Below are 13,322 nucleotides of genomic sequence, written 5' to 3'. Positions count from 1 at the left end.
AAATGATACCAGTGGTGCAGTGATATGTCGGACTAGCTGGAGTAACGAGGGAACGCAAAGAAAAAGCTGGAAGATAAAATAATGGAAAAGCAGTCAGTTAATGTAAATGAAACATTCTGGATTTAAATTATATGTGGTAATGAGGATCAAACTACCTGAAAAGAAATGTGTTGTTTTCTTTTCCCCAAAATTCTTTTAGTAATTACTTGCGGCAGGGAGTGTGTGATTACGGACCCAAACCTAAAAGCTCAATGAAGGGAACTTGCTCTTGTGTAAATTGCTCTTTTAAAAAATCCAGTTTTATGAATGAAATAAATGCTGCCTTGGATATAGGTGTTGATTATGTAAAGAATAAATAATAATATATCGTCACAGCATTTTTTCCTCTGTATCAGGTGTTTTTTATATTGTTGCGTTGGATTGATGGGTATCGGGATGAAAGACTAAGTAGGTTATTACAAGACTGACTCATTAACAGGATGCATTAATGCAGTGATTCTCAACCTGCCGCTCCATGTTTTTGATCCATCCCAGCTTCCTGCCAGGCAGTCCACAGTCCAGGAGCTGAGAGGGAGCAAAAACATGGGCTGTCTCCATGGACTGGATTGAGAAACACTGTAGTTTTGCTGTAGTCCATTCTAGGTATTACATCCCAATTGGCTTTATCCCCTGCAGAGATGAATTTCATTCTGTAGAAATGACCCAGCGTTAACACCCACCCCCAAGTTGCACATAAATGTCTCTTTCCCCAATTGTTTTTGATGACCCTTTTGTATGGAGAGGATTTGTCTTTGAAGATGTAAACAATGGTATCTGTCACTTTTGGCAAACAAAGTCAATGCACTTGTCCACACTCACATGACTGTTTACAGTGAACAGGGCTTGACGTTTCCAAGCCAAAACACTGGCCTTTATCTAATCTTCTCAACATAATGCTTGTCTTGCAGATAAAAGACAAAAACCCCCAAATAACAGCTCTTGGTGAAAATAATAATTATTTACTCTTGTGTTTATTCAAAAACACCTTTGCAGTCTGAGACATTTGGTCAAGACTTGACAAAATAGCAATATAATGATATGAATATGTACTGTTGTGAGTAGCAATTATCTCGGCCTGTTTTTCTGAAAGAACATATTTGATTCTACACTGATTTACCAAATTCGATAGGCTGTAGTGACCCTTTTTCACTGGGTCATGTTCACACAGTGGTTTTCATTATGGTGCTAATGACGATGTTGGTTTGTTTCATCCAGTAGAGTACTGCTGCCAGGGGTATTGTTAACCTGTAATCATATGTACAGGAGTGCAATGATAAGCCATGTATGCTGCTTTGGTAACAGGGTTTAACCAGGGAGTTGTCATTCATGTCACATGGGTCTGTCACATGGTCTACAGGCTTCAAAGATAACGGCATTCCCTCACAGCATTAGCCTAAAATATTTCATCTGCCACTTGAGAGTGATTAAGGTTAAAATGTGTCACATCAAAGTGGAGGATCTGTCTGTAAATCACAAGAAAGGGTTGCGACTGTGGAGCATAAATGCAGACTCTGATGTTTTTTAGCTTCTCTTGGACTTTACCTCCATCATACCGAGTGACATAAATAGACAGAGTTCATAAAGACTCACAAAGACATTTTTATCTGGTTCAAAATCTGAATTTTATGAATTCAGAAAATTGATGTGTAATTTCAAAAATAAAAAGATATTTCTGACTTTTAAATCTTTCCTCTGCCACCCTGAAATGCGGAGGATGTATTTAAGTGTTTATTTGTATTAATATTAATGGCTTCTGGAAGGGACCCTTACACTTACATGCACCTGGGTTGTGCAGAGGAGCAGCGATAATTGAGGACCAGATATAAATATGAACCTTTTCACCGCTGGCTCTTCATCCTGCTGTCTCCCGTCTCCTCCTGGGGATCTGCTTATCCATTCAGAGGCAAGATTGAGAGGCAAGATTGAGAGGACAGATCTGTTGTGGTCAAAGCGAGAGGACACCAAATGGTCACTGAGTTCAGTTTTTATTATTTTCATAATCCTATTATAACAACAGAGACAGCTGTGTTAGTTATACATTTTTTCCAGTGTTAAATCCTTACTTAAGGAATTAAAATGTCAGAGCTGCTCGTGCCACCTGACATGTTTACATTGAGGCCTCAGGTGACAGACTGCTCAGGTTTTACTGACATTATGCAACCTAAAGCTACCCCCCAGGCCTGCCGACCCCCAAGCCTTGTGCGTGCACAGGCATCTCCTGCGGCACACAGAGAGCACCGCACCGCTGCGAGTGCGACAGGGTTAACCGTAAAACATCCTCACTCTGTTCCGGGAAGAGCTGATGGCCACGGCCTTGTCTGCTTTAGACCCTGACGGGTGGCAGCTCAGACGGAGGCCCTCCCCGCAGAGAAACAGGTCCTGACAGGTCCAGAGATCCAGCTGGGAGTGTTTGGGTTAGTTTACAAAGGCACCCCGGTCTCCCTCCTCTGCCACTCCAGCCCTCCAGCTCCCCGACAATGGGAGCCACTGCTGTGATTAACGCAGGGCTGGGCCGCTCCAACCCTCCGGGACTGTGCACTTCCCAGACTTCACGCCTTTCTGTCCTTCTGGAGTCAAATCACATTCTTTAGGTCTCATTTGAATCAAATTTGTCTGAAGAAACTGGCTGACCCCTGAGGAAGTGAGGATCTGCGAAAGACACTTATCTTTCCATGACAACTTCTGTGTCGAAAACATGACTACTGTACGTGCTGTAGAAGGCATGCTTTCAGGGGGAAAACTAGCATAAGAACATAAGAAATTTATAAACAAGAGGAGGCCATTGGGCCCATCAAGCTCATTTGGGGAGAACTTAACTAATAACTCAGAGTTCTTAAAAATTTGTCTAGCTCTGATTTAAAGGAACCCAGGGTTTTAACTTCTGCTACACTAGCAGGAAGACTATTCCATACTCTAACTACACGCTGTGTAAAGAAGTGCTTCTCCTGCTAATTTCCACTTATGGCCACGAGTTCTAGTATTTAAACTAGCATGCGTACGAGGATACACAGTATTGTTAGAGGCCATCTGCCTTTATTTAGTAGCGACTTTTTAGCTTTACTGTGCACACTGCTTGGAAAATGAAGAAGAGTGATTGTCTCAAAAATCATCAATAACCACATTCAGACTTTCTTCAGGGATGACTCAGCAGCGATGGTAACGCTATTAGAAGCATTCAACCAGGCTGCAGGTGTGACAGGACCCGAGCAGGCCACTGGGGGGGCGTAGCTACGGTAGCGGGGGGTGCCAAAGACAGCTGTGTTTTGGTTTGTGAATAGCTGTAGCCTCCTCTTCTACAGAGTAGAGTGTTGGCTCATCTCTGCACACTCCCTGCACAGTCGTAATCCCCTTTTCAAGGCCTGCTTCAGGATAGTCAGCTTCCAGACACTAAATAGTGTTTTCAGTCAGGGAACTACACTGAGGGGCGGTGCGTAGTCATGTGCTCGCTGCTGTTGTACTGGTGGACCTTCTGCTGGGTAAGCAAGGCTAACAGACAGACCCACTCTTGGGAGAAGGCCTCCAGGAACCAGCTCCCCTCAAAGGTTTATTTCGTCTTCATCCTGGGCTTTTGATATGAGCTGGATGTAAGTATAAATGTGTTTATAAAGCAGCCAATCGAGAGGAAGTAGGGCAAAGTGCACAGTAAAGACAGTAGAGTTTTTGTTTTATGTTTAAGGTCTGTTAAGTACTCATAGGCTTCAGCAATGATCCTCTGGCACCATCGTCAAGAGCTCAGTAAAACAAAAGGTGTTTCATTTCACATAAATTCTTAGCCACGGTCAGCTAAAGGAATCATTGGCACCCTTCATAGAAATGAGCAAAAATGAGAATGTAAAAAAAACTTCTGCTCAAGCATTTGGTGAAGCCATGCATTTTTATTTTGACATTTTTCAAGCATAAAATATTTTATGGAGCGGTGCAATTGTATAGGTTAAGTGTAGGTTCAAAGTTATATTCAATAGGTTTTAAAGTGAGTGGTGCCCCTATAGTTAATGTTTGGTGAGGCATCCCCTGGAGAGGATGACAGCACGAGGCCTCCACCTGTACAGTGTGATAATGCTGGAGCACCATCCCATTACCCAGAACATTCCAAGATCCTCAGTCATCCTAGGTTTGCACTTGGGCACTGCGCTCATCGAAACGGACCACAGGGTTTCCATAAGATTCAGAGTCCGGATGCTGCGACGGGCATTGCAGATCTTTGGACAGTATGGCCCAGAATCTTAGGAATGGCTTTGTGTTATTAGACTGATAGGAGCTCCACCAGTAATCCTCACAATGATGGCAATGGTGATGATGGTGTAATGGTTCCGTTAAGCAAATTTATATTAAAACAGGCATGATTTAGCAAACAATTCAAACAACTGACCTTCATTGCCCTTTTATTTGAGTTAACTAGGAGGACAGTGACTGTTTCACACCTGAATATTGTGTTTGCTTATCTTGATAAGGGAGCAAAGACCAAATTTTAGTGCCATTTGTTCCTCTCAGACTCCCGCTAAATATGATAATCCACAAAAACAACCTGGCCAACTTCAGTGTGGAAAATGTGCAAAAAAGGCTGAAAATCAGATGAAATCATTTTTCCTGGCACGATAGGGTGAGTCACCCCATTTAGGGTGTACCTAAGGGTGTAACCCTTATGCCCTGTGCTACCCGGGACATGCTCCAGGTTCCCCTCACAACACTGAACAGGATAATCGGTTAGAGGATGGATGGATGGACTGCTGGGTGAGTCAGCATCCTCTTCCAACTGCTTAAGCTGGACAGGGTCACCAGGGGCCTGGAACCTTTCCCAGACAACCTCAGGCATCAGGCAGAGGTACATGCTGGATTAGCGACACACACTACAGCCAATGTAGAGAAGCCAGTCAGCCTAACTGCATGTCTGTGGACTACAGGAGGACATTGGAGTATGTAGTGTGTGTGCATGTGTGTGTGTGTGTGTGTGTGTGTGTGTGTGTGTGTGTGCTCACACCTCTTGGACCTGAGTTCAAGTCTTTGCCAGGGTTCCATGCTTGTGGAGTTTACATGTTCTCCCCATGCCATCAGGATGGTCTTACAGGTACTCTGGGCATTCTCCCCCACACACCCACACAGTCCAAAAACATGCTGAGGTTAAGTGAAGTTAGCAAATTACTTGTAGGTGTGAATGGTGTGTGAGTGTGCCCTGTGATGTGTTGGTGCCCCATCCTGGGTTGTTCCCTGCCTTGTGCCCATAACTTCCAGGAGAGACTCCAGACCCCCTGAATAGGATAAGTGGTTACAGATGATGAGTGGATATACATAAATCTTTATATTTTAATCTTTTTCATCTTGTTTTCTTAACTTACTATACATACAATAATACATACAATAATGTTCAGTGAATTCAAAAATTACTTTTCAGTATTCACCTGAAGGTCCAAACCAGTGTTTTCAAGCAGTGAGTATGGTGACTGTTACCTGAGTTGCACCTTAATTGTTGATCCAGGTGTCCTATTCATCTCTCTGTGAAGAGCTTCCAGATGCTCTTGTTTTCTGTTCCCTCAGACAACTATGCGTGACTCCTGATGGTGATGTGGTTTCTGCACGTACCATGGGGGGGGGGGGGGGGGGCTGGCAGTGATGGGTCACATGGTGAATGGAAAGGTTCAAGTTCCCAATGTGGAATAAGGCCCTGCTTCATGGCAACCCTGCAAACGTTTAGGCCAATGTTTTCCAGACAGCTGATGTAAGAATTAGTGCCAGGGAGTCCGGTTGCCAGATTACTTGCCTGGTAACTTAATCAATATTCAGTTAACTTTTAGCGAATATCCAATACACAAAATGAGCCTGAGTGATAGCTCCACCCCTTCCCCCAGTCCCCCCACCTGGGTGAGGCTCATAGATCTTAAAACTCTGGCAATACCCCCAACAAACCTCATGTGCTGACCTGTGGTTGAGAAAAGCATCAGCTTACATCAGTCATCCCAGCACAAACAGCTGGAGTGCTGTCACAGAAGGTAATATAAATATTCACATAGCCAGAAAGTAATCAGCATTAGTAAATGCATAATACCTGCAATATGATCATTTCTGACACAAAGCTGAATCTATACAAGAAATGTACAAGTGCATGCATACCCACACACACATAAGTCAGGTTTCCTTTTGCAGAATTACATTATTATATTATAATAAAGCTCGTGACTGTGGCAGTGAAATGAAGGTGATGGGTGATTTTTCTCAGAAAAGGGCAGGAAAGTGAGGTCACGGCGATGTCCCGGCCAGCGTCCCCTGAGAGGTCGGCCTGCCAGGGTGGAAGGGCGGTTCTGTCAGCGGGAGGGGATTCGCCTGCTGCCTGCATTGCCCTTCCAGCAAATCTGGCAACTTGCACTGAGACCATTATGCTGGACCTTAGCGGTGCCCAGCCTCGCCTGGCCAAGGTCACGAGATATGACAGTGCATCTGGCTCGCAGCAGCCTGCCTGCCGTGCGTCCTCGCATCCGCTCCTCCGTATGTCTTTTCTGGTCGTTTTACTTCACTTTCCTGGCAGCCCCACAGCTTTCAAACAGCAGCTGATAAACATTTACGATATTTAATGTGTGTGTTGTGCTTCTGAACCTTATGGAAAGCGTATAACCCAGGAATATGGAAATGTTTATATTTACACGTGAGCATGTGCATTTTATGGAGCGTGAGTGGAGCTCTCAATGCTGGATGAGAAGGTTCACTTGGTTACAGACTGAGGTTCAACATTTCCACAGAGCGAGTTCCAACAAGTCGCGGAGCGTAACTGCGGAGGGGAGGGGGCGATGCATTTGGTATTTGGTATTGGTATAAAAGAGGCTTTTTATGGTATTATGGTGGGATAAGTGTTAGCAAAAAGGGGCTTTTATCGTATTTTCGGTACATTTCATCAAGGACAGTTTTTTGGTGTTGGCTGCCGTTCTGCCATGGAAATCTCCAGTGCTGTTATGGAAGATGATGCCATTAAAACATCACAGGCCCGTTTTTCTGTCCATGTGCTCTGCCTGCATCTCGGGCTCATAACCTGACAGCCCATCAGGAAACACAGCATCAGGCAGATCCCATACGGGCACCTCTCAATACAGATATATTACATGGCATAGACAGTGCAACTAAATGCCACAAAAACCTTCTGATTTAAGAGATTTAAACAAAGTGGTATTGCAATGTAATGTAGCAGTATTATTTGAATGTGTGTTCACTTTAAAAGAAATATGTTGTGCACACATTTCTAAGTGGGTCCTGTCTCTCTTGAATTCTCCTCCCTAAACCATTGCTTGAAATCCTTCCGCAAATATGATACTGTAGGGTGGCATATATGTCTAATCATTATATTCAAACATGTCACTTATCCCCTGAGAACACGCTAATCTCCACAACTGAGCGCTGACACTTAGACGCATCTGGCACGATTCTCCACGCTTCAGTCCTGACTCACTATATATCTTAGAATTCTGGACTCAGTTGTGTTTCATGCTGAACACAAACCTGGATATCAAGTCTGTAAATGAAAACACAGAATTTACTAATTTTGCTGACAACAATATTTATTACCTTTTTTCCTTATTTCTAGACAAATTTACTATTTTATGGATTCACAAACAGGGCCATTGGCCAGAGCACAGCATCAGCTTCAGTTTTCAGCCCTGAAAAAGCACAGGCAGTGGCTAGGCAAACATGTGTTTGAATTTTTGTCTTTAAATTCTCCTTTTCAAGACTCACATGATGCTATATTCCGCAGACGTGTGTCCTTTGGGTTCACTGCATCAGTTGCTAACTGAAGTAGCATAGAGTCAGCAATGACTTCGATTATTCATTAGCAAAGTGATAATTTCCTCCAACTTGCGTTATTGTTTCATGTGAATGAAACATGACACATGTCAGATTGTATTTTTATAAAGTCTGATGCTGCATACTGGGAGTATATCTCTATAAATTTCAGATTCAACTGACAGTCATTCTGGGTGCCATGAGAATACGTCTACTTTAGTCTTCCATATGCACCTAATTTGGATGACCAGTTTGATGACCTGCGTTTTGGGATTTTGACTGTCTTTTTTGGAGCCGGGCTTAGCAGTGGGGGGAGGGTGACATCAGGCTGGGGAAGGAGGGCCTGGCAAATCGTAAACACCTGTGAAAATAGGAGGGGGTGAAAATGTTATGTTGTGATTTGTTAAACAGATGGCTATTTCCCAATTATCTCCATTTGGTCCTTTAATCACATTGACACATATTTCTTTGTCTCCCACGTTCTCTCTGTGTCTCCTCCATTCTCCTGCTGTCTTTTTTCATCACTGTTACACTGATGCACCAATGACTCATTATTTGGTTACAGTGCTTTAGAAAAATACCATGAACATGTGAAGGAGATATTTTTTTTGCAAAGGCATAACAAATACAGAACAAATGCATGAAGAAATGAATGAACCAAAACCGCAAGGCAAAGACAAGCAAACTAGATAAGAAGGTCTGCTAAGGGTGTGAGGGTGTGGTGCTTTTTCTGGTCTTTAGATGAGCCCCTACTGCCGCTGTGTTCCTCAGCCAGAATCCAGCAACATGGCCCTTTCTCTGGTATGTCACAACCCTCCCCCTCTTTTATAAGTAACAGCCTGTAGCTGGAGAAGGTTTCCTTTGATTTTATTTTATTACCTGATCTGAAGCACTGCGAGAACAATCTGGTTTTAATTCCTTGATGAAAAAGGTCATAGAGTTTCTTCTTGGCTGTGGTCAGGCTATACTCTGGTAGTTTTAGGTGTATTATAAGCTAATCGCTATTTGATTTAAATGGCAGCAGTAGATCCCTTTGAAGGTCACTCCCTATTAGTGATGCAATAGCATTGTGTACTGCAGACTTCCTGTCTTGTCACATGACTGATGGCCTGCTTACACACATCCGCATGGCAGCACATACCCAGCCTGCCTTCCCGGTGAGAATGGCTGCTGGTCTCAGGGAGAATTCCAGGAAAGAGCCGGTGATGTTCTGGACTTCCCTCCTTTCAAATCCACATGCCCAGGTTTCCAAAGGGCGCCCTGCTCTCATGGAAACATGGGCTGTCTGACCTTTAGAGCTCTTGGAATCACCAAAACTTTGCTTCTTTTTTTTTTGCAGTCAATATTTGAGACCTACATTCTATTTTTGTTTTAACATTAATGAACAAGTTTTGATTTTCAAATGGCTGGATCACATCCAACAAAAACAACAAAAAAACAAAGACTGAGCAGAGAATTACAAGAGGAAATCACAGCCTAAGGAGACACCATTCACACAAGCACACACCCACACACCAAAACCACAAGCACACACTGTAAACTCCCTAATCCAACATTTTCCAAAGTAATATTAGAACAAATTAATCAATACTTATATACACACTGGTCAGTATGGTGGCTCAGTGGGTAGTAGTGTTGCCTTACATTTCCACTGTGGGGAGTTTGAATCCCACCTCTTTAATGCTTGTGCGGAGTTTACATATTCCTCCACATCTCATTTGGATTTCCTCCATGCTCCTCCCACAATCCAAAGACACACAGATAGGCTAATTGGTGTCTCTGTGGTGCTCATAGTGTATGGTCATGTATGTGCCCTATGGTAGAATGGCATCCCATCCAGGGTGCACCCCCACCTTATGCCGCCTGGGATAGGATCCAGGCCCCCCCTCCCATAACCCTGACCAGGATTAATGGTTTGTAAAAAGAATATATATATATATATAGATACACACACTCACACACACGCTTTGCTTTCATATACATGATAGTGACTATTATTCCTAATGAGTTGTATGTTATATCCCCTTTATTTACTATTTCTGTAACCCCTAATCATTAATAGAGAATGATTCTGACATAGGATGAAAATTCAATATAATTTCTTTCTTAGTTAATCCTGACCCCATCCCACCCACAGGAGGTGCATCAGTTTCCTCTCGGGTCACATGTTCACACTCAGACACCCTGAGGAGCATCTCCGACGGCATGGACAGACTGTCGCACCATCCCCCCACCCCCCCCCGCAGATGCTCATAGGAGCAGGCTGGATGTCACTAAGGATTCCATTGCCAGAGCCTTTTCCATCCTTGTCAGTGCAGTTGGCCTTGCTGTGGTTCTTAATGAATATATGGTACATATCTAGGTAGGGGTGCTGCTACAGATTTTGGGACCCAAGAAAACATATCACATTTGGCCCCCAATACAGACCAATCCAATTATGTTCCAAATTGTTTAGGGCCCCTGTAATATTGGGGCCCTTGGAATCGTCATAGGGGCTTTTCATTAATGTCATAGACCTGTTACCAAAGGGAGATTTCAGGTTGCTGGTAAACAGAGATCCAGGAAGAAGCCCAAAGATCAGCAATGGGCAAGACAAATGGATACAATGTATTATAATTACACACACAGTCATGTCAGGCTTAACAATGGGGATACATTTTGAGAAATGGGTCATTAGGCAATTTCATCCTTGTGTAATTACACAAACCTAGATGGTATAGCCTACTATACACCTAGACTACATAACCATTTTTGTAAGTAGAGAGTACACTCCAAAATAACGATACAAAATGCAGTATAGTAAATACATAAACCGGTTTATTATGATCAAGTACTGTACATGATTGTATGCGCAGTAGGTTTGATTACGTCAACATCACCACAAGCACGTGACTAATGCATTGCTCTACGACGTCACTAGGCGATAGGATTTTTTCAGCTCCGATATAATCTTATGGGACCACCATCGTATATGCGGTCAGTCGATCGCCGCAATGTAGTTATGCGGCGCCTGACTATTTAGAAGCAGTGTGAGCACTGGTTACCAAAGTCGTAAGTGTTTTCAAGTATACACAGATCATGAAGGTTCTGTAGAACATTTTCCGTACTGGAAAAGAACACATATTGATTTTGATCCCTTTTTGATCGTTATATAAAAAACTAACGATGATGTCTGTTGAAATAATTAATATACAGTATGCACTTTAGAGTCAAATTCCACATTTTTATTGACAAAGTAATGCTAACATCGTTATTTAACCAAAACGTTTTACGTTTAGACATAGTTCTAATATTAACCTGTTTTCCTGTAATATCAGTTCTTCGAAATTACATCAAATTATATTTGAAATCTATTTGGTGGTAGTGCTGGACATATATTAATTAATCCCTTTTCATATAAACGACTAATATTCCGAAAGTGACTTCAAAGAGGAAAACGCTGGAATCTTATCAGATCTCAGTGCACCTATTTAGGAAAAAACCAACGGTCCGAAATGGGGAGTGAAAATAGCGAACAAAACATTTCCGTCACTTCTTAAAAATAGCGAAACGAAGGCGCACTTCCTTGCATTACAGACATTTTAGTAGTTGAGTTATTTGCAACACCAATACTACGTGCATGTACCAAATGTATACATTTATCTGTTCGTAGTCCCCCCTGTATGTCGTCAGTTGGTTTCATCTGTTTAAAGCCAACTAGTCCAACCTGGAGGAGTGGAGTCAGCGGGGACCCAGCTGTGTGTTGTGGGGGCTTGGCTTGTGTGTTTTTTTTCTAGGATTTATCGGAGTACGTTTTACATGTTCAGTTGAAAATACTTTATATTCTGACAGCCTTTGATCGTATCTTTGAATACTCTCCGAAACTTTTGTGTTGTTGTGAGTTGTCAGCGTCTCAGAAGAAGTGATGCATACGATTACTGGAAACATAAGTTAGCTGTGCGGTACAGGATTGGAGCCCCTCCAAACAAGTAATGACGAACACGAAGCGCCGAAGTAAACGTGTGATATCGAAGTAAGCTTCTACTCTTCTTGTATATCATTTTATCCACTGTTGTTACGTATACATGTTGTTAATTTGTCAAAAAAAAAAATCTTGAGAGTGGTGTAACTTAAAGGATTTGGTTAACAGACAACTTTTAACCTATGTAAGCAATCTAAGAGCCACTATGTTATTGTTACCGGATAAGCTGTACAGTATCCCCACCGCTGCAAATCACTGTTTGCTACGTGTGTGATAATGTCCTTAACTAGGTCATGTAGGATGCCCACCCCTGACTTTACAGAAACGAGTAGCCAGCAAACTTTTTTTCACGTTGACTGTACGATATAGAGGTAATAAGTGTATATAACTATCATCCATAATTATGTTTAATAAATCTTGCAAACGTGCACGTGAGAATACCGTAGTTTTTAATGTATTTGAACGGTACCTTAATTACCTGAGGTGATGTACAATTTACATTTAAAGTTACAGGAAATGTTGCCAAGCGATGCACAGATCCAGCTAATCAAATATTCAAATATTCACACCCCCCCCCCCCCCCCCCAAAAAAAAAAACAACAAAAAACTTCCAAGCGCAGTGTCCCTCTATTCAAAGCAGGGCTATGGGCAGATCTTTAGTTAGAAGTTTCCTTGTAATTTACCGTGCTCTGTAATTTGTTGAAACTGTATATTATCGCAGTGTTGTTTGTCCAGCTCTGACTCTCACTATTCTCCATTGTATTGCTAAAGTAAAATGTTGATGCTGATGTGGGATCCTTTGGTTGTGCTTTGGGGTTTGTCTTTGTTTATGGGAACGATTAAACAACGATGAGCCGCCGCTTTCCTTGGCAGCCGGTCACACCTGAGTGCTGTTCTGCGGGGTTGTGTGTGTGTGTGTGTGTGTGTGTGTGTGTGTGTGTGGGGGGGGGGGGGTGCTTGAAAACTCGATGACAGTGCCGCCCTGCGCTGTGACAGACCGGATGCATCTGTGCCCAGACCTTCCTGAAGAAGTCCTTTCTGGAAATTACCCGAAACGTGGCATCTTCATTCCAATTTAATCTTGACCGAATTTGTAATTTTTTGTTATTGATTACTTATCAAGACATCTACAGTGACCTCAGTTTTCTCCTTGAACAGAAGGTCTTTTTAAAAATGGACTTATCTTATCAATTTTATACTGCTCTGATGTTGAATATTGACTGTTCCACAGAAGGCTTTGTCTTGAAGGCATTGCAGGGCAAACAGACACACTATATCAGTGGTCAACAGAGATGACATCATGCCGTTTGTCAGCTCTGTGTGCATGTAAAGCTGGGTAATGTGTAAGCGAGGCATGTGGTTTGAGGCAGGAGGTCTGTGTGGAAGCCTATGGCCAGGTTCAGCAGTATACTCAGAATTTACCTGTTGTCTTGTACTGACTCAGCTGTTTTTTGCTGGGGTAAATAATAATAATAATAAATGATCATGGAGAGGTTGATGTGTCCTTATAGTGTTTTGTGGTACTTGCATACAATGTGCCAAATGGTTCTATTATCTCCAT

General features: G+C 42.6%; 1 protein-coding gene across 2 annotated transcripts in view; it reads left to right on the top strand.

The window, feature by feature from the left end:
• The window catches only part of ccdc120a (coiled-coil domain containing 120a), a 42,527-nt gene that overhangs the window by 13,631 nt on the left and 15,574 nt on the right, over positions 1 to 13,322 (top strand). Inside the window, exon 1 of one of the 2 annotated variants that reach the window (XM_023835866.2) lies at positions 10,962 to 11,812. The exons of the other annotated variant lie outside the window; for it this stretch is intronic. The gene's annotated coding sequence lies outside the window, so the exon portion shown is untranslated. Of the gene's footprint in view, positions 1 to 10,961; positions 11,813 to 13,322 lie in introns of those variants that run through there. 2 annotated transcript variants of the gene reach the window in all.

The sequence above is a fragment of the Paramormyrops kingsleyae genome, chromosome 6 (genome assembly GCF_048594095.1).
Source record: "Paramormyrops kingsleyae isolate MSU_618 chromosome 6, PKINGS_0.4, whole genome shotgun sequence".
Taxonomy (NCBI): Eukaryota; Metazoa; Chordata; class Actinopteri; order Osteoglossiformes; family Mormyridae; genus Paramormyrops; species Paramormyrops kingsleyae.
This window is presented reverse-complemented; position numbering and strand designations above follow the sequence as displayed.